General features: G+C 35.7%; 1 long non-coding RNA gene across 2 annotated transcripts; it reads right to left on the bottom strand.

Annotated features, from left to right (window-relative positions):
• Nucleotides 1-1,318: 1,318 nt before the first annotated feature.
• Nucleotides 1,319-3,515, bottom strand: LOC128279487 (uncharacterized). 2 transcript variants are annotated; one of them, XR_008269678.1, is made up of 2 exons: nucleotides 3,385-3,515; nucleotides 1,319-1,531 (listed from the first exon to the last, which is right to left on the bottom strand). It is a non-coding gene; the product is annotated as an uncharacterized LOC128279487 (long non-coding RNA). The 2 variants fall into 2 exon arrangements; XR_008269677.1 differs by lacking the exon at nucleotides 1,319-1,531 and adding an exon at nucleotides 2,256-2,468.
• Between the last annotated feature and the right edge of the window lie 7,680 nt (nucleotides 3,516-11,195).

The raw sequence follows: 11,195 nt of genomic DNA, 5'->3' as shown, positions 1-11,195 counted from the left end.
ATAATGTTATCATCTTCTTCTTTAATTTTCTTTCTAAAAACCAAAACTCCATGGTTCCAAAGCTTTGAGAACCGACCATGCTAAGTTGAATGCATGTAAGTGAATTCCCTATTCGTTTTTAGAATATTTGTGTTTTTGAGGTCGCTATAGCTTGATCTAGCTTAATCAATGACTAATTTGTAAAACTATTAATTGTTTGGAATTTTACCATGGATGACTTTTTTATGTTCTTGAATTTTTATGATAGATTATTAAGGTTGATAGTTAAATAGGACTATTTTGTAAAGTGATTTTAGTTAATTTTAAAGTTTAAGGACTAAGTTGTTTAAATTGTAAAATAACATGTCATTCTTGTAATAAAGTAGTAAAAGTGGGCTGCATAGGAACCTTATAGAATTCAAAACAAGATTTTTTGGGCTGATTTGTGATAATTGTGAGATTTTCAGCTTTTGGGATTAAATTGAATAAAAGGTGAAAGTTTAAGGTAAATGTGTAAAATGTCATTAAAGGGTTTATTGTATGAATTTAAGTGTTTTAAGATGTTTAATTTGGTTAATTCAATTAAACTATTATATTTGGATCAAAAAACAAACTAATCTGATGATAAACGTAGGAAGGAAAAAGTCATCGAGTAATCGTCATCGCGTGTTGTTAGCTATCGTGTTTTAGTAAGTTTGTATTACATTTATTATATTGTTACTGTTTTAACTTATTTCAAATTGATAGTATGAAGTTTGTACGATGTTATGTTCTATTGGATAAATAATGAAATGAAGGGATAGTTGAATATGAATGTCTCAGAGAAACAACATAAGCCCGTGTCAACTTAGTGAATAGCTAAGATTCAGATGACATGTCATTAGGGCATAGTAGGCTTTATGCTGGTGTATATTTAGTAGGCTTTGAGCCAGTGTATTGTAGCACCCAAAACCCGGCCCAGAAGTTATGGCCGGATCCGGCATGCCACATCAAAACGTAAAAAAAAATTCCATTCTAAGTCCAGAAAATCGTACTTGATGTTCAAAAGATTAATTCATTAAGGGTTAAAGTGCATGGAAGTTGTGCACCGTAGGAAACCTAAAAGAGGTGGTGAGTCCATCGGACCGCTATACCAAGCTCCTTCGTCCAATCCTAGACATGCATATCGCCATTGCCACACCTTAACGTCATGGATATTTCTAGGAAACCGATTTGATTAAGTCATTTTTAGGAAAAGTGATTAATTTTGGAAAATACTTTCATTGCGGAAGCTTTGCTTGTTGTCGTGTTATTTTGAAATCAACTGTTGTTTTTGAAAATGCGCCCTAAAGCTATTCAATTTCAACAGTTAAAATAAGTATTACCTATCTTAGTAATACATATAAAAAAAAAACCATCAAAAATAAATAAGCGGCCTTATTACATTTAAAAGCCCAAAACCTCAAACGTAATTAAAAGGATGTCCAGTTCACCAGAAGAAAATCAAACTTTCAGAACGGGTGACCACTCCGAATTCCCTCACAGCTCCAAGCCCACTATGGTTGGGGATTACCTACGTGGATGAAAATAAAAGGGGTGAGTTTGGGGAAACTCAGTGTGTAAATTAACCCAACCATAGCCTATATCAGCTCAAACCACAGAAATAGAATAAGTTGGCCTTAGCCCAGAACAGAATTCAGAATAAAGCCCATAGGCCCATAACAGAATAGAACAGATATTACATGTTTATGCAGAAACCCAACCATATCCAACCGTATACACCCCCATACCAACCTTACACCGTGTGGGGAGACAACTCGACCCACTCAGCCGCTACACATCACAGAATTTGCAGCATGGCTGCTAGAACAGATAATGTGACAGAGTCACGAGATCTGAATAATCGTGGCGAGCCACGGAATCAGATATATGTGGCGAGCCACCAGATCGATATTTGTGGCGAGCCACCAGATCGATATTTGTGGCATAGCCACCGAACGCTTCCTCCATAATATAACCCATGTCCCTATGCAGCAGATATATAATCATGGCATACATCATACGTAATCGATCGTCATGCTTTTCACCAAAATTAACCCTAGGGGTATAACAAATAATTTTGCACCTAGGGGTATAATGATAATTTTCCATACATAGGGGTATTATAGTAATTTAGCTACTTTTAGGGTTTTCATGCATATCCTAACTATTTACGTACTATCAGAACACTTACCGCGCATACTTACCGAATTGGGCCCGTTGGCCCATGAACCCGATCTTTGGCCCATTAAGCCCAATTTATCAAAATGTACGAAATCGCGCGTACTGCAGTTTATTACTTTAGATTACCAAATATACAAACCCAACTATCTTACGAGCATTCGCACACTCGCAAATTCCCAAAATACCGACTTTTCGGCATTTCGGCTTTTGCCAATCTAGTCTATGAGAGGGTGTCAGTTACACACCTTTTTGCGACGATATGCTGACGAGATCCACACACGAACCGCCTACAATTGGATTACTAACACGTTAATCTAACTATTCAAATACAAACTACGTATTAACCCCTTACAATATTCGGCCAACCACACCTACAGATCATAGTAAGCTTATAAGAAATCAATAAGCAACTCATTAACAAATTTTTGTCAATGTTTGCCACATAATCATAATTTCACTGCAAGCTGTCTTCCTGAGCAACAGTCACTAAATCATTTATAACTGGAGCTACGAAACTCCAAATCAAGTGCCGTTAATTTTCCCTGAAAATAGACTCATATATCTTCTGTCCATAAAATTTTCAGAATTTTTGGTATGGCCAATCAATACCAGATTTTTCTTAAAGTTTCCCATGTTTCACTGTTTGACTAATCTGACCACTCTTCATTACGAATCAAATTTCTCATTGTACAAAATTCAAAATATGTTCTCGTTTATTCCATTTGAAACTAGACTCATTAAGCTTTAATAACATAATTTATGCAGCTTCTAACTCATCTCCCACAATTTATGGTGATTTTCCAAAGTCACGTTACTGCTGCTGTCCCAAGCAGATTTATTACCAAATCACTCTTTCACACCTAACTTGCATGCTTGTTATTTAAACATGTATATCACCAATAAATCATCACATATCTATGATTTTACTTAAGTTTAATCTCCATTTCATCATTTTAAAGCACAACATGTTAGCTGATTTTTCCCTTTAACATCTAAGGCACGTGCATGCTCATTTGTTTGGCTCAACTTCACCTATCTTCCATTTTTCATCAAAAGAACATGAAACAACAACCATTTCCTTCATTTTAATTCATGACTAAATGCTCACAACACAACTAAAAATCACAATATGCTTCAAGAGTTAAGGTAGAATCAAGAAGAACTCATGAACCTCAAAATAGAAGCAAGGTACCAAGAACTTACCTTCAATTTTCCTCCTCCTAATGACCGAATACTCAAGAGCTTTCTCCTCTCCTTTCTCTTCTCTAACTTTCAGCTATGATGAACAAAGATGGACAAGACTTTGTTCTTTTCACCCCTTTTTCTTTTAATAAAACTTCATATTTCATCCATTTAATTCTTTAATACAAAAGACATGAAATTCTTATCATGAAACATTTACCTAACCCATTATCATGAAACATTTACCTAACCCATTATCATGGAACATTTACCTAACCTATTATCATGGAACATTTACCTAACCTATTATCAATTTGTATCAATTTGTACCATAAATTATGGATATCAAGTGCACATTTTGTCTACAACAACATGATGGCTGGCCACTTCATGTAAAATGGGAGGTTTGTCATGCAAATCCTCCTATTTTGCACTCCTATTTATTTGGTCACTTCAATTTAGCCTATAGCATTTTCAAACATTTTCACATAGGTCCTATTTCATAATTTCACTCACAAATGACAAAATTAAAGCATGAAATTTTGCCAACATTCACAGAATTCCCGAAAATTGGGGCGTTACATGTATATTCAGTAGGCTTTGAGCTGGTCTATATTTAGTAGGCTTTATGCCGGTGTTGTATTAGTAGGCACTCTTTGTTGGTGTTTTATCTAGCAGGTACTATGTACCGATGATGGATACTGTACCAATGGCTTGAGGTCCTGCATTTTTTGTGTATTCTCTGAAGCTTGTGTGAGTAGCATTGTGTATCGGTTAATGTCATTATGTTAGGTCATATGAGCATTACCCTCCTGTGTATCCGAAGTTGATTTACTATTGTTCTCTGAGAAAAATAATTAACTATTATGACGGAAATGGTATAAGACGATGTGATGATTTATATATTGATACACGATTATTTGACGTGTTTGATGATATAAATCAGCCAGGTTTAATTATTTCAAGTAGTTGGATTAATGGAATACGACAAAGGAATTGTTAGTTTCATTGTTATGTACAATTTATATTTAAATTGGTAGGTATGATATTTTTGATTTTACGAACTTACTAAGCTTATTTGAAAACTTACTTTATTTGGTTTTCTTTCTTTATAGATTGTTAGACTTTTACTGTCGATTGGAACGTCGTTGGAGATCACATTATCTGGCAATTCATTTGGTAATTATTCGTTAATTTTGGCTCATTTATAAGTGGCATGTAAATAGGGTTTTGGTTATGTAAGTTATAAGTATTTTGGTTACATGTACACTTAAAATTATGGTGTATATGTTGGTGTAAATTCTAGTTGGTAAATGGTTTGGTTATGGTTGTGATGGGGGATGCATATGGTGATATCTAGATACATTCAAATGGTTGTTTTGGTATGTTTAGGTTAATGTGAAATTTGGAATGTTTGAAGTTTGATGAATGGTCAAATTAGTTACATTAGTTTATGCATTTGGAATAAAGTATTTGAACATTTAAAGGTTTGGTTTATGGATGAACTTTAATATTTGCTATCTAAAGTTTAAAGGATGTTTGAATGAAACCAAATTGTGTACATGTTTTGATTGAATGATTGTTATATATATGTTTGAATTGTGGTGCCAATGAGGGCATATTGGTTAGGCACTTAGGTTGATTGTGAATTGGTACGTTTTGGCTTGTTTAGGCACATTTTGGATAGGTTTGATTGTTTAATATCCCATTTTTCAATGATACCGAAAATAGTGGTTTTGAGACTATTATTTAATTGATGTTTATTAAGTTACATTAGAGTCGTATTAAATTTTGGTAAGGAAATTTTAATGTTTAGTTAGTTAATTGAATAAAAGGGCTAAATTGTGGAAGATAAAACTTAGTGATTATTGAATTGCATTGGCTTGATAGTTTAACTATTTAATGGAAGAGAGCTTATGAAATAATTAAGCCATAAGGTTAATAGGTGGACGGTTATTGTAACATCCTGAATTAGGGCCTAGTCGGAACAGTGGTTTCGAGACCACAAATCTGAGATAGAAATAATCATTTTGTAGATGTTACGAGGTCCATGATATATATGCATGCCTGTGTGAAAATATCAATGAGAATTTTTACCGATAAAGTATCTAATTGAGTTATTAGGGCTAAATTGCAATAAGTGAAAAACATGTGTTCTAGTTGATTTAAGGGCTTAATTGTGATGAGATTTTTTGAAATTTGAAGTCCTTATTTGGCAATTACACCATTATATGTCATTATGGACAAAAATGGACATAGGAGGGATAAAATATCAAAGTTATAATGGAAGGGCATTTTGGTCCATTGTTTAACAAAAGAATTAAAAGGGAAAATAGTCAAAATTTGTGTCCATCTTCATCCACCTTGGCCGAATTTCACAAGAATCCATAGCTAGGGTTTCTTTCATCTTTCAAGCTCCAAGTAAGTGCATTCTAGCCCTATTTTTAATGTTCTTTATATTTTTGAAATCCTCGTAGCTCGATTTAGCTATTTCTACCTTTAATTTGAGCTAGGGTTCATGTTTAAAAACATACTCATGAATTACATGCTTGTGCTTTGATGTTTAATGGAAGAATATGGAGGTTTGAGGTGTGATACACAACTTTTACTAGGTGGTTTTTAGTGAAATTGATAAAAAGGACCTAATTGTAAAAGTTGTAGAAACTATGTGTAAATGTCTGAATAAATGAAAAATGTGGGTTGGTATAAGAGGGAAAATGATTCGGCTAGGCTTGAATAATGATAAAAATAGGTACTTTTCATTTTACGAGCCTAGGGATAATTTTGTAATTTTGTAAAATTTTAGGGGCAAAATTGTAATTTTTCCATATCGTGATTTTTGGACTGAAATGAATAATGCGTGTATTAAATAAGCTAAATGTGCTATTATAGATCAAGAGGGATGAGGGATAGACCTTGACCGAGAAAAAGGCAAGGTTGTGGACTAAATCGTAAATTTGCCATATTTTGCACCGAGGTAAGTTGCGTGTAAGTAATTCAACAACTCCAATATTACGTATTTAATATTTGACATTATATGATACATGTATGTATGCTTTAATAAAATTGACTTGTGATGATCCAATGGAAGTTTAGTGATAGCCTCGTGTCTCAGAAGCCGGGGTGACCCAAAGGAATACTTAAGACTTGGATGTCGTGACACTATGCTAAATGTGCCTGTGTAAGACCATGTCTGGGACATGGCATTGGCGATGATAAATGTTGTACCACCCCTTAGCCGTACCCAAGACCGAGATCAAGTATGAGGTGTTACCAGACATGTACTCGAACATTTTCAGGAAATACGGGTTATAAAATTTCGTTCCAATTTGAACCCAATCAAACAACATCTTAGTGTCCCTATTATGGCCCTATAGGGCCCAAAAAATACATTGAGAAAGGTCCGAGATTAAACCGAGGACCTGAGAAAGTTCTTGAAAAATTTTCTAAGTTAAGCCTCACACACCCGTGTAGAGGCAATGCACACGCTCGTGTGCTTTGGGACACGCTCGTGTCCCCTACCCGTGTGAAATTAATTGAATTTATTTTCTATTTCGAATCTACAGGGGTTTTCAAACGGCCAAGCATACGCCCGTCTTCTAGGCCGTGCCCTCCACACGGTTGAGGCACACGGCCGTGTCTATACCCGTGTGTTTACTACTATGCATTCTGACTTAATATTTTTAGTGCAGGGGATACACAGCCATTTCACACACCCATAGGATGGTCCGTGTGACACACACGGCCTAGAGACATGCCCGTGTGTCCACCCGTATGGAACTTATTAGGCTATTTTCCAAGCCTTAGGTCACTCTCTAATAACCATATCCACTTATAGTTTTCAATAACACTTAACATGGTCTAATTATACTCTTAAATGACCTTAATATACCTCATTGCATGTAAACCTCATCTCATCGGTTTTTATACATGCTAGGTTGTCCCCTTTATCGCAAGGATTTTCATGACTTGTGACTCAATTAAGATTGGCTCGTTATCTTAACTGCCAAAAATTGTGTCTTAACCACCCCATGTGATTTGGTCATGCTACATATGACTAATTGTAATACACCATATTTAATCATCACAAGAACATCGGAACATAACATGCACAATTTGGTAGGTCATAACCTACACCAACATGAGCCAATTTCCATGGCCATATACAAGTGAATATGTATACTTTTATAAGCCTTCATATTGGCTAATCAAATGACACATATAACAAAATAACAAAAGGCCTATACATGCCATTGAACAAAATAAGAGTATCTATATGCCAAAGCTAGACAAAATGTTGACTCTCCAACTGTCTCCTAATCTTCGCGAGTCCACAAGCTCTGTAAGATAGGGAAAAGAGAGGGGTAAGCATTTACATGCTTAGTAAGCCCAAATAACTGGAAAGTAAACTTACAGATTAATTAGTATGCATCTATTTTAGACAATAAAACCAACAAGCATGAAATAGTTTCCCTATCACATGCACTCAATCAACAAGTTAGTCTAACAACAATGCACCATGTAATTTGTCTTAGATGAGCTCATCATCCAATGTTTTCATTTTTATATCCCATGTTAATCCCGTTGAGTTTCTTGGAAATCTTGATGGATTACCCATTTACTGTCAAGTCATAAGAGCGATCATCTCATGTACGCACTCCCGTGAACCTCGCATCTTACAGTGGGATTACCAGTCCAGGCTAAATCCTTTATAGTGACAAACACCCTTAATGAGCTTGGATCTGAATTACCAGTACAGGCTAAATTCAAACCCTAATCGGCTTACCCGTCCGGGCTAAATCCACAATGCATACATATTCTTCGGGAGGCTTGATCACTCAAGGAACACCCGTTCGGGCTAGATCCTTTCAATATTTGAGATCAACAGATTACCCGTGCAGGCTAAATCCTTTCTGCAACACATGCAGGATCTCAAGTCACATGTAAATCATGGTTTACCCATCGAACTTCCTTTTTAACCTCAACCGAGACATTTATCATAATGTCATTATTAATAACACATTTCATGGACTTTCATTCCATCATCAAATACAATATTCATACATTCATAAAACATACAATTAGATATATTATGAGTTTACTTTAAGTTATTCGAACTTACCTAGTATCTGTTTCGGTTTTGCGTCTCGATTATTCCAAAACCTTTCATTTTCCTCGATCGACCTCCAAAATTTGTTCCTTAGGGTCTATAACAATAAAAATGAATCATTAATACCTCACATTATTCCTTTCGAGTCTAAATGTCACCCCTGGATAAAATGACCATTTTGCCCCTAACCTTTCACATTTTTATGATTTAGTCCCTAGGCTCGTATAAAGAAATGCATGAATTTTCTACATTATCCAAGCCTAGTCGAATGTTCTTTCCTCTTATGGCAGCCCACATTTTTCCATTATTCACATTTCTACCACATATTTTACACCTTTTGCAAAAAGGTCCTTTTAGGGGTTTTTCATGAAAATCACCTAAGAAAAGATGTTTAACACACATCCAACTTTCATATTCCTCCGTAAAACATCAAAGAATAAACATGTCACACATGGGTCACCTTGCAAACATGAACCCTAACTTAAAATATGGGTAGAAATGGAGAGAGTAAGCTACCGGGATTTCAAAAATACAAAGAACATTAAAAATGGGGCTTGGGAGCACTTACTTTTGAGCTTGAAAATGTTGAAAACCCTAGCTATGGAGGGCTTGAGAATTTGGGCTGGATAAGGGAGAAGAATGGCTGATTTTTGCCTTCATTTTCCCATTTTATTTCATTAATTAGTTAAATGACCAAAATGTCCTCAAGCCCTTTCTTTAAAATTTCATCCATACATGCTCATTTTTGTCCAAAAACTTAGAAATTAGGAAAATTTATATTTAAGACCTTCCAATTAATAATCTAAAGCAATTTCATAAAAATTGCTTCAGAATCCAAGTTTTGCGCTTTATTCAATTTGGGCCTAAATTTCCAGTTGGACACCTTACTCATAGAATTTCTTCAAGAAACTTTAACACATGCATATACTCATATTCTAGACCTCATAATAATCATAAAATAAATATTTCAACGTCAGATTTGTGGTCCTGAAACCACTATTCTGGCTAGGCCCTATTTTGGGATGTTACAAATGTGCCTGTGTAAGACCATGTTTGGGACATGGCATTGGTGATAATAAATGTGCCTGTGTAAGACCATGGTTGGGACAAGGCATTGACAATGATAAATGTGCCTATGTAAGACCATGTCTGGGATATGGAATCAACGATGATAAATGTGCCTGTTTAAGACGATGTCTGGGACATGGCATCGGTGATGATAAATGTGCCTGTGTAAGACCATGTCTGGGACATGGCATCGGCGATGATATATGTGCCTATGTAAGACCATGTTTGGGACATGGCATCGACGATGATATGTGTGCCAGTGTAAGACCATGTCTAGGACATGGCATCGGTGATGATATGTGGATTCATGTAAGACCATGTCAAGGACATGGCATTGGTACTTTAATTGGTGTATGACAATCCTGAATGTCCTTTAGTGTTCCGGTGGTTCAACGGGCCATTCAAGACGTTGGGTTAAGAAGTGGAGTAATATGAGTAAGACTGTACGGTACAGGTATGTACGTAAACCTCATGAGTATTAAACTCGATTCATGATGGGAAATTTAGCATGAGTAGAAAGGAATAAGATAAGCCTGATGTAAATTGACAGTTAATGTCAATTTTGACTACGTTCATGCGTGTAGTATGATATTGTGGTGATAATTGATAACAGGTTTAATCCATGAATATCTTGACTTATGTTGTTATTTATTTACATGCAACTTACTAAGCCCTGTGCTTACCCTTCTCTCATTTCCTTTTTCTTTTAGCATCATCAAGCTAGCTTGGGGATCGTGGACGTCAGAGCTTGAGTCACACTATCAACAAATCTTTTGGGGTATAATTAGTTTACTACATTTAAGTATGGCATGTATAGGGGACTTAGTATTTTGTTATATGTGTCATATTTGTTAGCCAAAGTGATGGCTCCTTTTAGTATATTATTCCGTTTCGTAATGGCTATGAAATATGGCTCATATTGATTATTGGGTTGAAATCCCTAAATATTTTTACATGCATGAGATGTGTTATTACTTTTTTGGCATGTGCCAAATGATTGATAAAATGTGGAATTTATGTTTGATGGATAAATGATGCTAATTGGTATAGTCACTATAATAATAATGGTAAAGAAATGTATTGAATGAACTTAACAAGTTAAGGAGTCCCAGTTAGGTAAACTTGATATGAATTTATCATGCATGAATTAAAGCTATGGATGTCTAAGTAACCCTTTTATGCCATGTTAACCACCATTCACATATGAGTGTGTGTTGGGGTTGTTAAGGGTGACAAGAGGGCTTGGAAAATAGCCTCAAAGTTGTCCACACCTGTAGCCACACGGGCATGTGTCTAGGCTGTTTGTGATACACAGTCAGTCCCATGGGTGTGTAGTCCGGCCTTGTGTCTCCTGCACCATTGCTTTACAGGTCAGTATGCATGATAGTAAACATACGGGCAGAGACACAATCGTATTTCTCAGCCGTGTGGAGGACACGGCCTTAGGACATGAGCGTATGCCCAGGCCGTGTGAAGTCTGCACCTTAAATGCAAAAATTAAATTCACCACACAACCTAGCACACAGGTGTGTGACTTGGCCATGTGATATTAAATTTATGCTGATGTCATAAACAAAGAGTTACACGGCCTTGGGACACGAGCATATCAAGGGCACACAGGCGTGTGAACCTATTTTAAGAAAATTTTTCTAAA

Source organism: Gossypium arboreum, chromosome 8 (genome assembly GCF_025698485.1).
Source record: "Gossypium arboreum isolate Shixiya-1 chromosome 8, ASM2569848v2, whole genome shotgun sequence".
In the NCBI taxonomy this organism is placed as follows: Eukaryota; Viridiplantae; Streptophyta; class Magnoliopsida; order Malvales; family Malvaceae; genus Gossypium; species Gossypium arboreum.
Note: the sequence above shows the minus strand (reverse complement) of the source record. Positions and strands in the feature narration are given on the sequence as shown.